This window comes from Diorhabda sublineata, chromosome 1 (genome assembly GCF_026230105.1).
Source record: "Diorhabda sublineata isolate icDioSubl1.1 chromosome 1, icDioSubl1.1, whole genome shotgun sequence".
NCBI classification, from domain to species: Eukaryota; Metazoa; Arthropoda; class Insecta; order Coleoptera; family Chrysomelidae; genus Diorhabda; species Diorhabda sublineata.
Window position 1 is genome coordinate 39,348,684 of NC_079474.1, and position 24,503 is coordinate 39,373,186.

Here is a 24,503-nt window from a genome sequence, read left to right on the forward strand (position 1 = left end):
TAGACGCCATCTGTGTATATAATATACAACCATTAAAATTTTCACAAGTCCATATTTATTCTGTTCCATCATATTTTTTTTCCTATTTTTTGTACGTTTTAACGTGAAAGTATAGTATGTATGTACGTATAATAATTATATTCTGACCTTATTTCAATATGAGGTGTGATACACCTCTTCTGCTTTGGTTGCCACCAATGTCCGCTATTTTCTGAAACAAAGGGTACCATATTAGATTACACTGCTAGTCTCCTTCAACAGATGATATACGAAATAGGATATAATTGTAACATTCAATAAGATTAACATCTGTTTTTTGCAAGGTATTTAGGACTAAAAACTTCTAAGATAATATTTTCGATTACAAAAAAAGTATCAATAACAAATTAATGGTTCTGGATCTGCAGCCTTATTATACTAAATTCACATATTACTAAGAAGTATGAAAATTTCACACACATTATTGTTAGTACTTTTACCAAAATTAATGAAGGTTTTTTTCACAATCTGTATTAACGCAATCCTAAAATTTGTATCACTGTAATAAAATTCGAAAGAACTGGAAAATATTGAAAGAATGTCAAATATTTGTACTGTATAATAAAAAAAGGTTATTTATGATCACTGCACAGGAGTCATAAGTAGAAACTAACAAAAAAATTATACTTAGATCAATGATTTCCTGAATGAATTAAGTCTGGTTTCTCATGCTTGTGAAAACCACTTCAATTTCTGAATCGACTTTGTTAGTTAGCACAACCAAGTGGTATTATTCTTACAACTTTTTGTATGTAAGAAATGTATGCAGATATTCTCTTGCAAAATTTTTAATTTGTACAGCCCTTTCTATCTTTCAAAATCAATATGCCATTGGTCGTATATTATTTTTTTTAATGTAAATTATCCAGAAAAGCATACTTGCAATCATAATTCAAAGAACTCCAAAGATTTTCGTGTGATTCCACCCCATTCCCAAAATCTATATTGCACGATGGATTAGTATGCCCAGATTTTCTGTCTTCAAAGTTTTATTTGATACTATTAACATACTTGCACCCATCATTCGGAGTTGTGCAGTTTTTAGGTAGATACCGTGACAAGTATCATTTACATGCTGCAGCTACATGCAGCCGCTGTCTACATTATGCTTAGAAGTAGGATCACCTTATATCAAGATATAAATCTTGAGAATCGAGCATTAATGAAACGAATATTAGAAGGTTTTTAGTATAAAAGAGCGAAAACTTTCTCTAGCGCAGATATCAACTAAAGCATCTAATAATAAATACCAATCTACAAAGGTAAAATATTAAGTAAATATTTTACTTAGTTATTTCATTAGATTCTGTAATTTATTTTTGCTATTAGTTTTAATAAAAATATTTAGTAATCGTGGATAAAGTATAGTATTATACTTGCAAATAATGAGTTATTAAGTCTATTGGCACGAGCGCTAGCAAGTGGAATAAGACACCTTCATTATACACTCGTGAATAATATATTACAAAATACTTTTCATGGTTAATGTGAAATTTCACATCGCTATTAATAGAATATCACCTCAAAAACTATGCATGAACAAATTTCTCACAGAAACATCAATATATCAACAACTTCTTGCCAACATTTTACACTTTCCAGCCTTTAATTTTCAAATCCATTTATGATTAATGGATAGAAGATATTGAAGATAATTCATTCGATTGAATATTCCCTCAATTCAAATGAAACTGTTTAGTTTGGTAGGATTGAGATATCATTTGGTTAGTTTATTTGGAATCTGTTACTACTCAGATTTTTCACGAACCTAAATTAGCAAAATATAAAACAACATTCATCTTGTATAGACTTAATATTAAAAAAATACTTCGTTAACACGGCAAAAGTTAACTAAATGTATGTAACAGCGAACTGTAATGACGTGGTTTCTCGTTAATATGATAACACTATCATTTTTATGGATATATGCACATATTAATTACACAAAAATAATTTCATATATACGCTGTTCGTCCCGTAGGAACAATATTTTTCATTCGTTACTCATATAGAAAATCAATAGCAATAAACAGAGTCTCCAGGAACTATTATGAGTGTCTAGAGCTTGGTTTATACATCTAAATTAAAATTAACATTAAACGAAACTTTCTCGTTGGTAATTTTCTGGTTTATGCAGTAAATCATGGACATTTGTAAATTACTAGTAACCGAATAGAAATTCTCTGTATGGATCCTTTGTATCATACAAATGTGGAAAGACTGTCTATCAGTGTTTCATCGTCTAAAGGACATTGTTGAGTTTCATTGCTTTTCCCTATTTTTTTGATATCAGTTTTAAAAATAAAACACCACGGAGGAAATCGGTGCAATAACGCGAATTATACTCGTATTTTCATAACCAACGAACAAGGATGTTGTGAACAAAACATTACCACCAATACAGACGTATTTTGTGCACATAACCTCACAAAATTTAAGAATTAAACGTGTAATTTTAATTTCAAATTACTGTTAATTAATTACATTCAAAAGTTCTTTCTAATAGATCTATAGCCGTTGGAGTCGTCAGATCGATGATTTTTTTGATCTTATCGTAAAAAAATCCTCTTTCTACAAACTTCAAATTTGGTACTTGTACAAACTATTAAGGATAAATTGTTCGTCATTAGTTTTTTTGACGAATTTTTTAGAGGTAGATTCGAAAACTGAGATTTTTACCAAAAAAAAAAACCAAAATTTCTTGTTTTCTGACAAAATGAGATGAAAATGCGACATTAATTCAACTGCTTTTTAAAGGTTATTCAATTCTTGAAAACATTCAGGGATTTTTTTCAGTTTAATCACATGTTTCTCAAGTCCCGCATTACCAACGTAATGATTTTGACTAGCTCCTAATGGTTATTTGTTCCCAAAACGATGCGTAGAAGTATTGAAATAGGCACAGATTTTTTCTTTGTTTATAATAAAATATTTATCCTTTCAGTTTTATTTGTTTAGATAGAGGAATTTGAGATATTCATGGAAAACCATCTAAACAGGACGTGTTAAAGGGGCTAGCTATCTATGAAGCAAATGTTGGATATAGGTTGAACGCATATCTAGTTTACGTAGTTCACATTTGTCAGGATTTAAGGGCACTAGCATCTTTGAAGCAAATCTAGTTTACATTTGACAGAATTTCCTGAAGATCCTGTATTTGGAAGAAGTATGAATTTATATTTATATACTCACCAGTTTTTGCCAAGCAATCATTATTTCAATTAACTGTTTGATTAAATATCGGAAAAGTATTATTCCGGTTACCAAAGTTTCTAACTATATTATTCTCGATATAGACCAGCGTAAATTTAGGAGTTTACAAATATATAAATCGATAACTTTTGGACAAAATTACAAACGGAGCAGAAATTTTTATACTGAAGAAAATTATATGAAAGATGTTTCTATATCTATATTTGATCAGTGTGCGTGGAAGTTACAAAACAAAAAAACGTTTTTGTGATCTCTGTAGCTTTATGCCGGTTTTATATTTTGCAAATACAGTGGGAAGTTCAAATATCGAGGAAAATCATGATAAAGGAATAAAATGAATACATTTCAAAAACATTTTCTGAGAGATTCAATCAGGTATGATATCAATATATAGGGTAAAAAATATGCTACTTCGACAAATGCAATATAATATATACTTTTTTCATAGAGTCGATTCATTATCAAAACGGAGGTTGCTAATATTTATTGTATTATGCGGAATATTACAAAGTTACAAAGCTCATGATTTTTCATTTATTTGTAGGATATCTTGGACGATGGAAAAATCACTAAATCACATATCTTCATTGATTTCTCATCAACTATATTTTAATGAGGGTATTTCTAGAATATTATACACCTCATCATCTCCTCATAAGTTTCTGAATTTCATTGTTATAGAAAAAGCTCTGATAAGTGGGTTGCTACTTAAGTTTTGAGATAGAGAAACAAATATTTATAATTGGATATGACTCAACATAATAAGTAACAATGTAAATGATGATAATTGTTTTGGTTTATGAATGGATCAGAAGAAAAGTGAAGGCACCAGCATATATCAATATCGTTTTTGTGTCTCGAAAGTGAATTTAGCATTCTCATATAGCTCAGGGTTAATACGTCACATTGCACATCCCTTATAATAGCTGTTAATTGAATATGTGTTGTCCATTTAACTGTAATGATACAAATAAGTTTAAAGAGATTTCGGACCTACATATTGGGTTTTAAGGGGAAAATAGTGTAAGAGATATTTCATAACATTTAGTTAAACCATTGAAAAATATGTTTTAACTGCAAATTTCAGCTGATTCTATTGTCACGAGGGTTGCTACTAAAGTTTTGAGATAAACAAATAAAAACAAAAATATAATTTGATATAATTTATTATTTTTCAAAATATTCTCCATTAACATCAATAATCTTTTGTATGCGTTTGATTCAATTGTCGAAGTATTTTTTTCATTGAGGTAACTCCAAAACATGTGATTTGAACACATCAACCGTTTAGTGCAACGTCGTCCTCGCAGAAGAAATAATCACATGCCAAACAAGGACTGTTCGGTGGAAGACTGATTCATCTTCTGGCAAACAAATGCTTATGTACCATTCAGAATTGACCGTTCTATGCTGCTCTAATGGAATGGTCCGATATATCTAGCTAGAAATAATAAACGACCATTTTCTGCTAAGTGGTTCATATGTGAACAATTTTTGTAGGATTTGACTCGTCTTCAAAGACGTATTGTTTAGCTTCGGGTTGATATGCATAGATCTATGAGTCGCTGCCTGTCACGCCGTATTATCCAACGCGAACAAATATTTTTGTCAGTCAAATTTTTAACCAATATTGATTGAAACTAATTGAAACATTCTTCCTCTAGCGAAGTGCGACCACGATTGAATGTTTCAAATATCTTTAAACAATTGAAATAGCATTCTTATGATAACACTTTCTTAGTATGTTCACGTGTCAAGTTTTATTATGGGAGTGTCACATTTGACATATTCACATCAGTGCTGCCATACCCCAAAATTTTAGTAGCACCTCTCTTATCTCTAAATTTCTTCAATATGCTCTCTAATTTCTTGACTTAACTGTTAATTTCACTCAACTCTTCACAAATATTCCTCAACACAAAATTTAATCTTGAATTTACCAGGCGTATATTATTTTAACCCTAGTATACCATTGGTATACTGAGTCGAATTGAACAACAAGCGTATATATAAAATGTTGCTATAAATTCAATTGAAAAAATCTCCAATTTTTTATCTGGTCGAGGGTTACCTCAATAACCTTCATAATGTATTGATAAACTGTTATCAGTTTTTGATAGTAATAATAGCCGCTCAAAACACTGAATGATAAATTCCTTATTGAAATATACGAGTAGAAAGATATATTCTTCGATTTAGTAAAACAAAATATTTTCATAACTCAACTATGAAATATATGAAAAATATGAGATTGTATCCGATATGCGATTCTTATCATCCTCATCTGTTGTTTGGTTAACTATCTTAGTCCTCCCATCAATTCACATGTGCTCAAGGTTGAATTTCCAGGTAAACCTTCCTGATAACGTTCTATCCTGATTATGAGAAACACAATTGACTGAACCTATGCCGTAACATTGTTCTATCCTATTTAGCTCTTGCCAATGCCACACAGACCCGAGTTCGAAGCGCTTGAAAATTCCAGATAATTTGAAATTTCTCCATTACCATATTCGTCCCAGTAATCATCAAGCGGCATTCTGCCAACGTTAGAGTAACGCTGGGTACGAATAGCGAGGCTTTTGTGTGACAATCCGCGGCTGTTATGCATTCTAATTGGAGTATTCAGTTTTTTAGTTATGTTTCTGAGTAGAAGGTAGACATTTCAGTGTTTTGTTGCTTTAAAGTGTTAAAATTTAACAGATAGGTAGTCATGGGAAATTATTAGAAAATATTGACGAATAATAAGGTAAAACATAGAATTCCGACGACGATTGGGAAGAACATAACATAAAAGTACAAGTACAAGATATACTCGACATCGAATGAAATAAATGGGTTATATTCCGTGTTACCTTGGTATAGTTAAAAATGTACTTCTCCCTCGTCCTCATTACTAATGGAGAATTTGCTATTTCATCTTTTTCCATCGGAAATGATTGTGAGATATTTAATGTTTGATAGAAATATGACTCTAAACTGAAGATTATAGAACAAATTGTTCGTCATAGTAACCGATATATTGTCAACAACACAAATACGTTTTCAATTAAAAAGTATCTAAAGGCGCTCCAACCCCAGGATCATATGCTCATCATCATATACTTTTTTTTTTATTACCATCCCTTTGGATCTTTCGATCAAAGCCACATGTGGCAAGTTTGTTAAGTTTTGATAACATCATGACATAGGTTTCCCATATCCCAAAAACAAGCTGCTACTTCTGTCTGTACCATGATGATTGTATTGATGGAGCCAATAACCAAAAATAGATCCACTAGAATAGCATCAAAGATGGCGTAGGCACGATAGACAACAAAGGTGCATTCAACGACTGTACCAGAAGTACTAGCAACATAGTGGATATACTGGTTCTTATCCAATCGCCTCAGTTGAATATTGCAGTAATATGGTGCTGTTTCATTTGCAGCATACATGGAAAACAAATTCCATGTCGTAAATCTTATCCATAATCTCGGATTACCAGTTAATATGTCATGTAGCATGAGACTAACATATCAGTAATATATAGGGTATCCTGGAGGCAATTTACATAGCAAGCTACATTCCTGAGGAGTCATAGGGCTTCAAAGTATGGCCCAAAATTTCTAAAAATATGAATTTCTTTGCCACTTCTATAACTTGAAAATACCTAATTGGGCTTGCAGTATGAGACTGTTGAGGGCACAGAGTATTGGTAAGTATAAGGCTATCGAACTATCCTGGTGGTTTTATTAGAGGAAACTTAACCTTGAAATTTCACAAATATTTTTTAGCTCTCAGTGGAATAACTAAAGACGTGTTTTCAAGAAAGTGACAAACTAGACGAGAGATGTATTTGCATTCATTTATCAAATTTGACAATTTCTTATTCAATTCTTCTAGTTATTAAATCGATAAAGCCAACCCAAAAATTAATCTCTAACTCACGTTGAAAATGTCAACGAATTATTACATAAGGTTATTCATCTGAATACTCATCATAGAGCATATTTGTAACACTCTTACGAGTAAAGCAAGACTTATCAGTAACGACAATTTTGGACGTTGGAAAGTGAATATCCTGACGTTAAATAAATCGACAGAAATTCATTTGCTGGACTAAGTCTTGAAGTAAAAACGCTTGCACTTTTAAAGCGTGATATGTATCTGGTATAACGACTTGTCTACATTCCTTCTTCCCTTTGTTTTTAGTTCATGAATTTTATGTTTTTAAAGTATTTTAAAGTTTCTCCATAATTTAACATAAATATATACCAATAGTTTTTGTGTTTTTTATAAAAGAATATACCAAATAATTAACCTACGGCTACAAGGCCTCTTCTGGACTTTCAATTCGACGGCAGTATCAAAAATCAAAACGAAATGAAAATTATATAGATGTTATGGCTGTGATAACATCTATATACTCATATTATATGGCAATAGTAATAAATTATTTCAATTTACATCATTTGATCTAAATAATGAATTAAAATTATTGCCGGAAAATATATTTACTATAGTAAAGTTATTATGACATGTACCACCTTGGATTCATTTAGAAAATATAATTTTGTAGCAAACCATTTTTTTAAATTTGAAACATTATTTTAGTGAGTAAAACATTGCGTAAAACTTTATGTTTATATTTGTCGATAAAGTAGAGCATATGGAAGCAAGCATACCTATACTTCAATTTAAAAACACGTAAAACTTTTACGTCCGAAATTAAATGTACAATATTTCGAAATGAAAAATGTGATGAAGTAACAGATACAGCATGTCAACGATCAGATTATGTAAATGTAATTAAAAGTTAGTATCAAGGGTTGTGATTGGACGTAGTTCTACAGAGACTTATCTACTCACACCTTCCAAAAAATGTTTAATAAGGTGATGGAATACGAATGGATCTTTCCGTAATAATGGAAAGTTGACTTATGTTTCAATACAACTGAATCCAACTAATTTCAACGAAAATACGAGATGCGAAAAGTTTGTTAATCACTAATTTACAATGAACGTAGCTTCTGCAAATGCTACAAAGAGCAGTCATATTTTACGTTGAATTTATAAACAATTACAAGCAACTTTTTTCCTGCAAGAGCTTTCTCCTTAGTATAGACTAAATATTGAGTATATATTTCGTGGTGGAGGAAGGTGCGAGGCAAGGCGACCGTCTATCTTCATAACATAAACAATTACAAGCAACATTTTTCCTGCAAGAGCTTTCTCCTTAGTATAGACTAAATATTGAGTATATATTTCGTGGTGGAGGAAGGTGCGAGGCAAGGCGACCGTCTATCTTCATAACTGGAATGTACTTTTAGAAGTCTACTTAGAGAATTCTATGACCAATAAAATATAATAGGCACCTCAAAAGGACACTCATTGAAATGAATGACAAATGTATAGGTGACATGATGAGAAATATAGAAATCCAAAAACATAATCTATCAATTCTATATCAAAATAATCTTTCCATCAAGCCATTTTGAGTAGAGAAAATAACGGGAGTTAATAAATTGTAACGTAGTTGCGTAAATTTTTCTGTAACAAGAGCGGACGAATCGGCAGGTGCATTTTCGTCATAAAATAAAACTCTTTCTACAACAAACGATTATGTTTTTTCTTTAGTAAGGTATTAAAACGTGTCAGCAGTATTGCCATTCTCTTTTCTCCTAAATAATCGATAGAGATTACAATTAAGGAATTTTAAGCCACTGCGGCCACGACCTTATTAGACGAAAAAAATATTTTTCTTTCTTAAAGCGCGCTTCTTGCTGGAGTACAATGGTATACAAAAGACCTACCCTGATATATCGACGGAAAAACTCCCTTGCATCACGTTTGAGGATATCCAAACTTCGTTTGAATTTTGAATGTTTGTGAACTTTTGATTAATATTAAGTAATCGCAGCACCTATCTTGCATAGAGCTTTGTTATATGTAACCTATGCATAATATTTCATGCCCGTTCGGTTGAAATATTCACTTAGTTATCTCACCACGTTTTTGAAATAGTTGAAGTAACATTCAACATCATCCGTCTTCATTTGGATACTTTTAAAAGCACTTACAAATTATTCTATGGAACGCAGCACTCTCACTATAATATTTACGTAACTCTTCTTCGCTTCTCCAATAGTTTTTTAACGCGAAAATAATCTTTAATTTTCACACAATCACACATTTTTTTTCTTCACTCAACAACGTAAGCAGTTTTCTTCATGTTAGTATTGGAACTAGTCTATTTATCAGATTCATACAAAATTTTAACAGATTGTATCAGAAATATGGCGGAGAGTAACTCCCTATAACAAAATTTGTATTCTGTTCCTAACTTTCTATATTTCACCATTTTGTTATATTTCACACTTTGGTTTCCACATCTTCATTTCGGTCTTACTCTCGATGTATTTTCTATTGGTTTCAACTTTATGATTTTTTAATAGGAGCAAGTCATGCAATAAAGATATTGATAGCGCAAAATATGCCTTGTAGAATATTATATAAAAACTCTCAAATAAAATAGAAGAGAGTTTTTTTATGTATTATATTATAACTGGACAAGCAATTCGTGATAAGAACGAAAACAAATAATATACCAAAGGCCAGTAACCAATTTCAGGTGGTCTTTTCAAAAGTCTGGCAGCCCTGTGTGGCCGGGGTAGATTGCTCTAAAATTTTAGGTTGAGTAATAAGATTTATTTTTGTTAAAGTATCAGTCATAAGATTTTAGGAAATTACTTTCGACAGTATTTAGTTTTGACGTGGATTTGAAATGATCTTGTTGGAACATAACTTTCGAAAGATTATTCTGTACTTTTGACGCAGATAATCTCTTGATCATGGTCAAGGATACTGTAGGAAAATATTAAAACGCGTAATATTCTGTATCTGTAACACACTTGCTATCAGAATAAATATTTTATACTAAAGTATTGCAAAAAAAAATTCAGTAAAACTGAACTGTACTGCAAAAATGTTCGTAAACGACTACTGAGATGTTGAATCGTATGCAACACTTCAAACCGTTAGAAGAAATCCCTACTTTTTATTCATATCCGTGTTGGGACCTTCGAAATGTAAAGTAAGAAATATAAAAGTGCGTCACAGGTACGGGTAACAGCAATAGACCTGCTACGAATTGTCACTCCTAAAAGAAAAGAATACCTAGAATATTATGCGTTTTAATATTTCCCCACAGTATCCTTGACAGTGACCTAGAAAATATCTGCGTCAAACAATATTAAGAAAAATCTTTTGCATTAAGTAACATTTTAAATCTACGTCTAATGAAGTCCACAGATGTCCAATAAGCGCACTCATTCTAATATGGACACCTGCGGGTTTTTGTCTTACTTGCACTCGCAAGGACACGTCTTCGCTCTGGAAGACTGACAGACTGGTGATGGAATTTCGTTCTGGCATTGTATAGTTTATTGTTTATTTATTTTATTTATTCTGTTCAAATTTGAAGACTCACGAAATGACAAAAATTGATTTTTTTTATAAATATTTATATCGTAACAATTAGGAGAGATGTAAAGGCTCTGGAAAAAATTCCATGAAGTCAAAATACTGTCGAAAGTAATTTTCTGAAATTTTATGACTGATACTTTAACTAAAATACATCTCATTTCTCATCCTCCTTAAAATTTTAGGGTAGTCCACCCCAGCTACACAGGTCTGCCAGTAGTCGCTTTTCATTTTCAGTAGGTATAGAGGATTTACTGTAGAAAGTTTCGTGACTTTTGAAGTGACCACCCGAAATTAGTCACTGGCTCTTCCTCTATAATTATTATCATACTCAAATGCCATATAAACATAAATTTGTAACTATAGTCCTATACGCAAATCAAAGTCATTGTATCAACTCACCAAACACTTTTCTCAGTGTAAATGAATAAATACTCTATATCTTATCTCATTCGATATAAATTCGAAATTTTCACGCAGGGATAGTTATCAGTAAAAATTATTATCAATTATCTATTGTTCGTCTATTCTCCGACTACAAGATAATTGGGTTACATTGAAAACAATATTTTCCGTAATTTAACACTAAAATGTCACAGTCATGTGGAAGATGTTTTGTGCGTTAATTGGAATCACATATTCATACAAACATTCTCAAATATGGTTAAGGTAACTGAGTTACTATATTACTGATTATTTTGGAATAATATACAGGGTGTTTCTATAGTCGACCGACAACGCTCTACCAAAGAAATATCTCTATAAACGATTCATTTTGATATGCATTGAATGATTCCTGCCTCAGATGGAATTCTAGCTATCAGATCTTATTCAGATTCGATTATTGTTTCGTACACTTCATATAGCCCCATATAAAAAAATCGATAGGATTTAAGCCAGGTGATCTAGGAGGCCAACAATTGGGTCCACCCCGACCAATCCATTTTTCTCTAGAACGTCTGTTTAAGTACTTTCTTTCCGATGCCGCTTCAGCAAAATGAACAAATGCCCTATCGTGTTGAAGAGGGAATATTGAATAATACTATTGAAAGCCCATCTTTAAGTACTAAAACTGTAGGTCGCGCTTTAAGAGTGGACCATTCTACTGTATGGAAAGTTTTGAATGAACAAGTGTTACATCCATACAAATTGGCTAGTGTTCAATCATTAGAATCTAGAGATTTTCAGGTGTGTATGGAATGTTCAAACTGGAAGTCACAAAAGTGTCGTGACAATCGAAATTTTCCAAAATATGTTTTGTATACCGACGAGGCTAGATTTACTAGAGAAGGAATTTTCAGCTCTAGAAATGGTCACGTTTGGGAGGAAGAAAATCCGCATTTTGTTCGTGAAATGAGATTTCAGCATAAATATTCGGTTAATGTGTGGGTGGGTAATTAAATGGAGCAATTTATACGCGCTTTCTGGAAGAAATGTTGAATTAATTGTTGGAGAATGTACCGTTAAATATTAAACAACACATGTGGTATCTGTTCATTTTGCTGCATCGGAAAGAAATTACTAAAACAGACGTTTTAGAGAAAAATAGATTGGTTGGGGATTCAATTGTTGGTCTCCAAGCTCACCTGACATAAATCCTAGCGATTTTTTTATGGGGCTATATGAAGTCTTTAGTGTACGAAGCAATAATCGAATCTGAACAAGATCTAATAGCTAGAATTCCAGCTGCTGCGTCTGAAATCATTCAATCCCATCCTGATTTATTCTCAAAGACACGTACAAATCGGTGTAATAAGTGTATTGAAGTAAGCGACCAACAGTTCGAACAACTACTGTAACTTTGTTATTGTTGTTTAAATTTAATTTGTGCTATTATTATTTTTATTTTCATTGCGAATTTTCTTATTATTGTAATACATTTTTGTTTGAAATTGAGATTATGAATAATTTTTTTTATTTTGAACTACTTACGCTTAATTATTATTCGAAATGAATAATTAATTAATTTGTAAATAACTACATTTTAGCTCCATAAAAGGTTATTAGTTTTTTAACTAAAAATAATCAGGCAATTTGGAACAATTAAAAAAAGAATTTGCTCCAGTGGCGTAAAAAATAGGGGGATAAAAGTGATAACTAGCCCAGACAGCGCATTACTGGTTAAATGTTTCCAAAGATTGTTTATGTCAAAATATCACTTTATTAAGGATTATATTCGTTACCAAATTTGAAAAAAAATTGAAAGGCGTTCTTGATTCATGGCAAATTTTTGATTTAAAATTTTGAGCACCCTATATCTCAGTAACTATGCCCTGTAAGGATTCGTATTCCTATATCACAATGAATCATTTATTGAGATATCTCTGTGGTAGAGCGTTGTCGATCGAATATAGAAACACCCAGAATACTAGAAATACAAAGGAAGTATCATGACTTTGATAATTCTGGCACAATAATAGTAGATATTTTGTTAATAATTGGTTAATTATTTCCATAGCTCGGATATGAATTCTGACTGCATTTGTGATTAAATATTTTCGTATCCAAATTTCTATTACCAAAGCATTCCAAAGAGAAACTTTCCATAATATGACATAACTGCAATTGTACCATTAAAAAGGCCAATATAATGCTGAGACATATTTGTATTTTTATCTTCTAGTTCAATTTTATTTGATCTTCATAAAAAATTGACAGAAGAATGATACTTACTTTTCTTCAGAAAACAACATTTGACGTGACATTATTTCATATGAACTTGAGATTAACTCAAACTATAATATTGCGAAGTTCAACAATTAAATTTTACATGGCTGCCTTGAGGTAAGCAATTAAATCTTTACGGTCACTCGCACTTTTTATACCTGGAAATAACATAGTTGTGCCTGGCATGAACTTCTTAGGATTCTCTAGGAACTGATCTATTTTTGCTTCTGACCATACGCCAATTTCTTTATTCGCTTTTGAAAATTTGAATCCTGGTTTTTGTCCTCCTTCTTTTCCAATGAAACCATGTAAATTTGGCCCATTCTTATGTTTTCCACCTTCTTCTAGGGTATGACACATTGCACATCTTTGTATAAACAGCTTTTTGCCATTTTCTACTGACATTTCAATTCACAAAAAATTTTGAGGGATTGGATACCAAGAGATTTGTTTACTGTTTATTAAACTAATTTTGGATAGACATGACAAATAATTTTTTGACAAATAGTAATTGTCTTATAGACGTTTACAAATCATCCATGAGAAATTCCATTTTTCATATATTGGTGCGAGAAGGTAATAAATTTGCCAAATTGAAATATGTACATTTATTTGTAATTGAAAGAATATTGTTGTTATGGAGTAGAGTCGGGACAGTAGTTAGTGGAATTTTGTGCTGCTTTTTTCAGTTAGCATCAAGGAGTAAGCAAAGGCGCAGCGTGCGTTTACTGTTGACACATATCTTCCTAATGGTTGCTCAACGATCGCCACGTAATCTTTTCAATATATTCTTCAATGACAAGTCTCGTTTCCATATTATTTCGTTTATTATTGTAGCACTTTTGTTTTATATTCACTATCAATATCCAAAAGAGCTTCATTGATCGGTTTACCAGATAAACTGGTTCTATTTAAGTAGCAGAACGCAATTTCCACTGTTTCACTACCTTCCAGAAGAAAGTATAATTTGAATGAATTTGTGATGATATTCGCTAACCTCAAATACTACTTTCTAGCTGGTAATATAGAAACTACACGCTATAGAAAGCTCCGTGAACGTAAACTTCACGTGTTGTACTTCATATTTTTTTATATGGAAATCTCATTAAGGACAGACTTCTCTGAGAGGACGGCACAATAGACTTTGAGGTTTAAGTGAAATAAGAATATTAAATCATTTTCCACGAAGAACGTTCTGCCGATTGCGTTTTTGAACATAATGATATCTCTAAAACTTCATAATTGGAAGGGACCCTTCAGTACTACATCCTTGTGTGGGTCTTGTCTTCCTCAACAATGCATTTTGTCAGTTTGTAATGGGCATAGTTCAGATATTATCTATGAAATTGTCCATTCGTTTCAATTTTGGCCTCATTTTTCTCTTCGTGTTGTGCACACAAACATTCAGAACTTTTTTTGAACATTAGGAAGTCTACCATACGGTGAATGTCAAGACCATTGGTTTCTTCGAGCTTTAATAGAACGAACAATGTCTTAGGTTTGTAGAATGTCGCTTATCTCAGAATAAATATCGGATTATCCATTCATATTTCACGTTACATTTTCCTGGTGACTTTTCTATCCAATCTTCTTAATCTTTTTTTGGCATAATCGCTGCTATTTGTTTCACGAAAATAAACACTTTTAGCACCAACTCACTCTCAATTGCCAACCATCAGTCGGTTATTTCGAGTTGTAGTCACGGACGATATAGCACAAAATTTTTTGTGAAACACGATGTGTGTCCAAGAAAATGAAATATCTAACGACTGAGAAAATGTTGGACCTTCTGATGAGATGCAACAATATTGAAACCGATGAGTGGATTACACCTTTCCTCCTTGCAGTTGCGAGCCATAATAGTTTAAGATATCTATAAATGGATTGTTCGGGATCGCATTCTACGGAGAAGATGTTATTCAATATTAGTCACTGAATAATATATATTTCAATACATTGGATGCACCGAAACGAATGTATTAGTAATTTTTTCAATGATTACTCGCAACTTATTCTCTAATTTCCTCAGAAACTGAAAGTTCTCGCTTGAGGATTCTATTTTCGCATTATTCCAAGAGAAAACTTATCAGTAACCTAATAATATTCTGTCTGCTAGTCACTGGAGCGAATGATAAAAGGTCTTTTACTGTAGAAGAGCAAATATAAAAGAAAAATGGGTAGGAAGGGCGTTTGATGGGAAATGTACTACCCAAATAAACAGTATGTCAACTTCATGATATTACTTAAATAGAATTTGTGACAAGGTGTATTTGGAACATAAAACTTGTTGATAAAATCATGCTGGGGTATAGAAAGTGATATATACTATTTACGTAATTTGTTCAGCCATTCAATTTAAAGAGAGAGAAAGAAATGCTTTATTGTCTACAAATTGTTATAATTTGTAGACAAAAGCTTGTAAAAACTAAAAAACAATATAAAATTTCAATATACAGAAGAAACCCACAATGAGTAACAAAATTATTTGTTTACTATTACAAGAAAATATCAATACAGATTCGTAATATACTGAAGTGAGACCCAATATCCAATCTGGCCTCAATAATCTTCAGCGTTCATGATAGGCAAATTTTTTAATCTGTGCTGAAATCGACACAACTATAGCAAACTTGAATCAGTGTTATTTGCAATTATATATAGATATATTTGGGTCATATCTTGTGATGTAAACCAGGTGTTGAAGACTCATGAGTTAACTATATTTTGTAACAGTTATTTTAATTTCCGTATCACTTATAATGATACCTTCGATTCGAAGGAACTAAATGAAAATAATATTTCTCGTACCAAAACATTTGTCCATTAATTTTTAAGCTCTTCTAGAATAAACCAAAAAACAAATAACTCTTAACACATTTGTAACAAACATTTTAGTTTACCAAATAAAAAAATAGATGAAGATCGTTAAATTCATGAAATAGTAACAAGTCTATGTGAACAGACTGATAATTCCATTCATGACTAGTTTCACTTAAATTGATCTAATTATCAACAAATCATTCAAGTTAATTAATTTTTTTTATATTGCAACACTCAACAAATGGCAATCCATATGTTGAGCTTGAAGATAGTGTGTGAATTTGAGATTTTCTGATATAGCATATATATTTACAACAATTTCTAACGGAAGCTTTCAATTCAATTTGATATCAACTTGTCTGAAAGTATGGAAAAAGATTTGTTACTAAGAAGTCAGTCCATCAGTTTATTGAAACAATGTGTAACAACTTGAAAGATTTTCATATCATGTTTCAACACTCAACAAAATTCAAATCGGAGCAAATCTAGTGTTCCATATGGCAAATGTCAAAGTTGTTTTTTTGACTCAATCAAATGCAGTTCTAGCTGAATTAAGAACTTGTGACCACAAGTAGCAAAATCTTTTTTTGGAAAGGAACATAGTTTTTCATAAACTAACCAATAGTTGACTATCACAATTATCACCGTATACTTTTATTGTATCATAGAATAATAGTTATGAAATTTTGAATTCAAGTGTGGTACACTGCGATAGAATTAAAAATAGAGGTTAGTTTCTACAACCAAACAAGCAAACTTAAATACATAGTTTTGTTTTTCAAAGTTTCAAAATAGTTTGTGTGCATAAAACATAGTTAACTACTCCAATATGAGTAGTTATTTTGTGAATTTAGAGGCAGGCATCCTGGAAGTTGCGATTAGATTCCAACAAAAGATAGACCTTAGAACAATATACTCTAGTTCAGTTTTAGTAATTCAGACTCAAATAAAAATTATTCATTATTTATTATTGACCAAAACTAAACATGCCGAAAGTATATAGAACTGTTGGTGGTTTTAAGTACTTCAAGGTATAATTGATCAGTAACTGTGGAAGTCGAAAAGTTGTGGACTACTTTTTTATTTTTTTCTCACGAAATTTCATTTAAGCTCAACCAAATCTATTCCTATCTATTTCTAATGTAAATAAATTTTTTTAGGTAAAATGCAATCAAAGTAGGAGAAAGCACTCTTTCACTCACCATTTACTTTTACCAGTAAGTTCAGAAGTTCAAGAAGAGTGCAACTTTCGAAATAGTGAAATCGGCATGTCTGAAAACCCTGGAGGAGTTCAACGAAGACTGCCTGAACTTATCAAACTCGGAATACTTTTCTAAAATTGAGAGTCTCTACTCAAGAGTAGAAACCTCCTAGAAAAGTTCCTTTTGTTGCCAACTTTGAATGCTGTAGGATATCAAGGAAAACTGTGCAACCTGCCTAAAAAATTCACTAGGTATGGTACAACGAAATGTTTTTATCTAAATTTAACTAATCTCTTACGACGTCTATAGTAGATACATGCTCCACATGTAATAATTCGGTGAATAGAAGCTACTACAGAAGCAATGACACCAAAAATGAATGTACAAGGAATATTGTGTTATTTCCTTCAATATGTAGTAGAAGAGGTACAGTTTGCGATCAACAAACTCAGAAATGTACTATAAACAACATATTTTATTTCAGCTGATGAATTTTGAAGAAGGTGGTTTTTGGAAACTAGAGCCTGTTATTTTACTTACTTAATTAAGGAGCTTGGCAGCTACGGGGAGGAAAAGCTTATTTTTTGGCTGGACAAAAGAAAAATCAGTTCATGATTGCCATTTATATCACTGTGTTAAACAATAGTATTGATGAAAGTTCTCATAAATTTAACATAAAAGTAAACACTTTCCTTAGTATCGAAAGGGTATACTTTGATACAAATTATAAAACTGTCGCCTTAAAAAAATAAAAAAACTTATCGGCGATGTAGTTTTTTAGTATTTTGGAAAGCAAAGAGTCGGTATTGGAAAAATGCTTTCATATGTCTAAGGGAAAATTCAAGAAAAAATGAGTACCGCATGTCAAGCTTTTGCTATAAAAAACAATGCTCAAAAATTTGGACCTACTACGTTTTAACTTGAAAGCTTGTTGGCATTTACAAATCTTTTCTAATAAGGCTGTTATCATAAGAAATGAAAACGTTCCTTACAACATTATTTTTTACCTCTACTGAAATTTGGCACTCGCATTATATAAATGCACGCTTCCCATATATATAACAAAAACAAAGTGAAGATATATAATCAACACTAGATTTCGTGACGAAAATGATGGAGTTTCAAAACAATATGTTTAACGATGATAAATCATCTTATTGTTAGTGAAAATAGAAAGATCAACATCCATTCATCAATCGAAGGATGATGCAATTGAATAAAAAATAGTAAAACTTTTCTCAAAGTACAAATATGGAACAGATGAGTGGAAATATAATTTATAGATATTTATAGAATCGTAATTGTATGAATGAATATCCACCTCTACACTATACGGTTATACCATGTTTATTTTGTCGGGCACTAAAAAGTTGTTGAACTAATTTTTATAGTCGTTAATTATTATGAAACAATCCGCCCGGTTCTTTGAAAATTCAATGAGATAGGCACTTTGCCAGGTGCTCTTTGTCTTAAATTAATTGGTTTCAGTAGCGTATCAATTTATTTAAACCTTATTTATGTATAATACTCTCTAGGGAATTATTCGCACCAGTGCGTGTGTTACGACAGTAAAATAGTTATTTCGTTATTGATGCTAATGTAATTCGTCTCAATTCTCAGGTAAAAGATGAGGATAGAAGAATACTTCAGAATATTTAACTGTAGTTCTGTAAAGGAAAATAATATGGTAACACGGGAGTAATTTAACTGTTTACGTATCATTTTCTATTGTAGATTTTCCAAATCAACTCCGTTTCTCACCACTATTTAGTGATAACCAGCAGTTGTAAAAGCAGTTGATTATTCATCTTGTTTAGATTTTGTTCCATTGTTCCAACCATCCATGTAATATTTTAGTTAGTGTACGCACTAGAAAAGTAAATTTTTATCGAAATGTACCGAATGAAACCTCCTCGGACTATTATCTTTAAATCTCACTTTCACATCATATGCTTGTACAGATTCCATTGAAATACCTAAAAATTCCGTGTTAAGATTTTTTCGCATTGATGGCGATATTTAAACCAATTTCACATAATCACTTTTCATCGGTAACAGATAATAAGAAAAAACTGTGAAATTTTTAAAATGACATTCTCAATAGAAGCAATTACAAATATGTGAGTAATGAAAGAAAAAGTTCAGTATTTTTATTATCATATTCATAACATTGAAAATGAGAAATGCTAGAAAAAGTGCTCATTAGGTTTTTATAAAACTACTTTCAAGCCACTACGACTTTAAAACGAATACAGTTAGCGGCTATGCGGTCTCCAAGGTTGTATATTTAATTTATGAGACTATAAAAATACTAGAATTATGTAAAAATTATTGAAAATATGAACTTTTACATTGTATTTTGAATAAAGTATAATCGTTGGTAATAGCTCACATACAAATTGTCGATTATCTCTCTCTATAACGTATAATATATATTAAGTGACAAATGTGAAAACCTCTATAAGAAGCCTCAAAACTATATATTGTACAAACAATATTCAGTCTTACCTATTTATATCAATTAATTTTTGTGGTTAAAGTGAGCTTTTCCAATGAGAGCATATTATAAACAAAAAATACATTCAAGTGATTGATTGTTTTAAGTTTGAAATGGATTTGATATGTTTCTCTTAAAATTTGAATAAAAATTATATCGCGAGGTTGCGGATTGACTAACAAAGTGAGGAAAAGAAGGTAATAGAGAAACTGATCATTGTATGGTATGAGATTAACATTAAGTTCAAAACTAGTACCAAGAAGCTCAAAAAATATAGAAATAGGTATATGACAACAATATAGTAACTTTGAAGAATGTTTACTAATAGTATTATTGATTTAAAAGTGGAAATGAGACGACCAATGTATCCGTTAGATAAAGATCATGATAATACGCTCTACCACAAGTTACTTGTGATCCGCAAGGTTTTGTCCGTATCGTGATCAAATTTTGTATTATCTAACTGCTGACGCTTGTCTCTAATAGAAAAGAAATAAAAAGAAGAAGCTTTAGCACATGATAGTCACGACAGAACAGTTGGAAGTTATTAAGAAGCCTGGAATACGTGCATTTCTATTGAAGTACAATACTATGATGGAGATAACTACAAGGGGTAGTCGCATCTCAACTCAATTTCAATTCCATCAAGCTCGACGGGCAAATCATTTAGTAGGATACAGAGGTGAAATATCTGGGACTCAAACTAAATAGTAAACTTCTCTGGAACAAACACGAAAAGGAGATAATCACTAAATCCACAAAAGCCCTGATGGTGTGCAGAAACTACGCAAGGAGGAAATGGGGTTGTTACCCAGAAATCTCACTACTAGATTTATTCTGAATACAAGGAACAATCTCTGAAAAGATACAAAAATTGCATAACCAGCGCCAAGAAATCATGCCCAACAGCTACACTTGAAGTGATTTTTAATCTCTCACCTACCCATATAGTACTGCAAAGCAGGAAATACATCACATAGAATGTTCAGAGATGAAATCACCAAAGAAGAGCCATCCCTAAATAATAATATTAATTTATAATACATACACCATACAAGATATGAACAGAAATGTCTTTAAAAGTTATTTGCACGGATCTGAAGCAGCAGAGAGAACTGGAATAGGAGAGTATGAGCTCAGAACCAAACTCTGAAAGCTTGGGCAACACACCAAGCTTTTTTTAAGCAGAAATTGCATTGCAATTGAAAAATCTTTCCAAATCAACATAGAGAGAAACTATCGCAAACTGGAGATCCTCATTCTGTCCGATAGCCAAGCAGCCATTAAAGCTTTGAGCTCCAACATAATAAAATCCACATACGTTTGGGATGGCCTAGAAAACCGGAGTAAAGGGAAATGTAATAGCTGATAACCTCGCTGAAGCGGGGGCAGACAAGCCCTTCAAGGCACCAAAACCCTTCTGTGGGGTAAGCTACAGAACAATAGAGATATCATTGGAAAAAAAGGTAGATAAAACCAATTATTGGGAGAACCTACAGGAAGTGAGACAGGCAAAGACTCTTTTGGGAAATGATAGCCTGAGAAGATCTGCTGAATGGTTCAACCTAAGTGAATACTGACATGTATCCTATCGAGCCACTGTCACCTCAATAGACACCTGAAGACCTTAGACTTAGCAGATACTGCAATCTAGAGCACAACACCTGGGAGTGTATGAAATTGAGGACAAAAATCTCTGGCAGACTTTCTAAAAAGAGTAAGATATTAACAAGTTCCTCAGTATCGCACTATGGAAGGGAAAAATAATAGATCCCTTGAGCTGCAATGTATATGATATCTCAAAATTTACATACTTATAATACTTAGTATTAGAACAATTATCAAATATCTGTCATAACTGATCTGTATTTTTGCAAATCCGGCTTCTCTTTATCCTCTCAAATTTAATATTACTCAGTGATAGTGAAGCTTTGGAGTCAATTACTTTTCATTAAATTATTGATGATGGTATGTTACACATAACTATATTAAGAAGTCCTGTCACAATAAGATAAACGAGTCCTAATGAGTATTAAGATTTTTTTCTGCTTCACGCAATATTTAATTCAAATGTTTTAACATGATCTGGAAAAATATGATATTCATGTACAAAATCAATTATTTGAAGTGGTTATAGTGATTTGGAAAAAACTGTATCAATATACTTCTCACAATCCAATGTAGAAAGTAACTACACTGAATTTAAAAAGCTGATAGGTGCATATTTAGAGCACTTAATTCATCATTCCATTTGTAAACTAATCTGAGATACATCATTTTCACTTCACAGTTGACAAACTTTCAGAATAAGAACAAAATTTGTAAAGAATTCAAATGAAAAATAAATATAAACAGAAATAGTGAAATATTTCCACGCCTCTGATCAATTTAGTTATTTCTTTTAGAACAGCCAAGACCTGATAGGATTGGATTTATTGCGCAAGAAGAAGTCGGTCACTTAATTGATCAAGAATGAGATCAATTAATCGTAAAGTTCGCTAGTGAGTGCTGCATAGCTCGCTTTTTCATCACAATATTATCATCAATATAAAAACTGCCAACGGTCAAATAAACTGGCAATCATTTCACAACGTTAATGTCTCTCTTTTTTTGCCAATGCAATCGGACCGGAACATACAAGGAGAATTCATTTGTAATTTCCATATCTTGTCTCATCGTCAACTTTTTTATTTATATCAGAAATGTTTCGCTACTTTAGGATTAACAGAGGTATAAATTAGGAAAAGGCTAGTTTTGAATGAATCTTGGGCATTTCTCTTCATATTTTCGATTTCTGTTAACTCATCTCATAAAATAATCTGGTCGACTCTTGAAACTAGTTTTTAGATTCGAATAGTTTTGGATTTGTATAGAATTTATAGAAGACTCGATGAATTGTATATTTATACTATATTTTTCTCATATTTTTTTAACGTAATCTTTTCATAAATGCAGTAGTATCACTGTGTTTGACAACCCGAAAAATGTGTTTATACAAAAACAAACTTATTCTTAAGTTTACTTATATTAATCTACTTTTTATTTTTGAGAATCGGTTTTGCATATAAATAAGCATCATATTTTTTAAATAATCAAATATTTACTAGAATCTTTTAGAATGTCAACAAATAATGCATTGTTATAGAGAGATTAGGCCATGGGAGCGTGTGAATAACAAGGATATTAAAAATGAAAAATTGGAGAAAAATATGCAGTAGATAAATATTAACTTTATTTTCATTATTATTCCAAATGATTGTAATAGTTTCATTTTTCTTACTCCGCTATTCATATGTCATTGGTATGATTATAATAGTTAGCCAAAAAAAAACAGAGAAATCAGCATTTGGAAAGAGTTAAGAGTCTCATTCGAACGTTATATGATTGTTCTAAAAATCGTTATTTGAATAAAATAGACGTTTTTATCGGAACAATTGTTTACTAAATTGAACTAGTTTTATGAAGTTTTTAAACGCCAATATAAGATCTTAAAACAAGCATTGAGACTGATTATTCTCTATCTTTTGGTGTTGTAATAATCCATTTTCAGATAAAATTCAACGTGGGACACAAACCGAATTGAAGAATAAACTATCTACTTAGAATCAATATTTACGCTCGGAAGTTTCTAAATTCTTGCGATAAAATTCAAGAGGTGATTGCTTGTGAGAAAGTATGAGAGTTTCTTATAACAATTTTTTTTCAACCTAAGATATCACTTTTAAAAAGTGGTGACTTAAACTCTGTTTTAATTCTTTTTCTCTTAGATTTGAGTAAATTTAGGAACTTGAAATTCTGTAATTTTCGTGCAGCACTAACTATTTTTCCAAAATTTTTGTTATATTAGAGGTAAAATTATCAGCCTTATTTTATTTGAAAATATTTTTCATCAGAGGAAAAAAAACATAAACACTATAATTTATATATTTTTTTGAAAATTTAGTTAACAGTAGATGTAGAATGTAATAAGATTAATAATAAATGCAGGAAATATAAAAATATTGTTGAAAAAATACCCGTGGCTAGTCCTTTGAGAGTACACTGAACTTAGGAAATTTCAAGTTTCTTGGTTCACTGAAATTTTAGAAAAAGACTCAATGTTACTCAACACCTTTTAATGATAATATCTCGGAAAGAGGTGGACTAAGGAAATTTTGGGAAAGATCCATCTTAATTTCATACGAGCAATTACATCCTGAATTTTGTCGCAGAAATTTAGAAGTACCCTGTATTTCTAATAAAAAATTAGATTGAATTGACCATATTTTACATAAATTATAAATTGTTTACATCTACAACTATAGTAGAAGAGGTTACATATATGTAATTATTTCTATTATAAAATAAAAACCAAATTATTCCTATATTTAAATTTTGAAAAATAATAAACTCTTGATTTTTTATGTCCTTCCTTTTGGTCTATTGCATCGATTCTTCCTAGTTATGCTCTTCTTTTACTTTTTCGATACTTTAAAACCGATCTTACAGCCCAAACTTCAACTCTTAAATGTAACTTTTCATTTAAATTTTTTCTCTTATAAAGTACCATCTTCCCAGATTGTTTTCTATTTTATCATTTAAATATATTTGTCACAATAATT

The 24,503-nt window shown here is 31.3% G+C and overlaps 1 protein-coding gene across 2 annotated transcripts in view; it reads right to left on the reverse strand.

Annotated features, from left to right (window-relative positions):
* Positions 1-24,503, reverse strand: part of LOC130448964 (class A basic helix-loop-helix protein 15-like) — a 165,734-nt gene that overhangs the window by 118,776 nt on the left and 22,455 nt on the right. For both annotated transcript variants that reach the window (XM_056787685.1, XM_056786885.1), the window contains exon 2: positions 148-211. The gene's annotated coding sequence lies outside the window, so the exon portion shown is untranslated. The remainder of the gene's footprint in view (positions 1-147; positions 212-24,503) is intronic.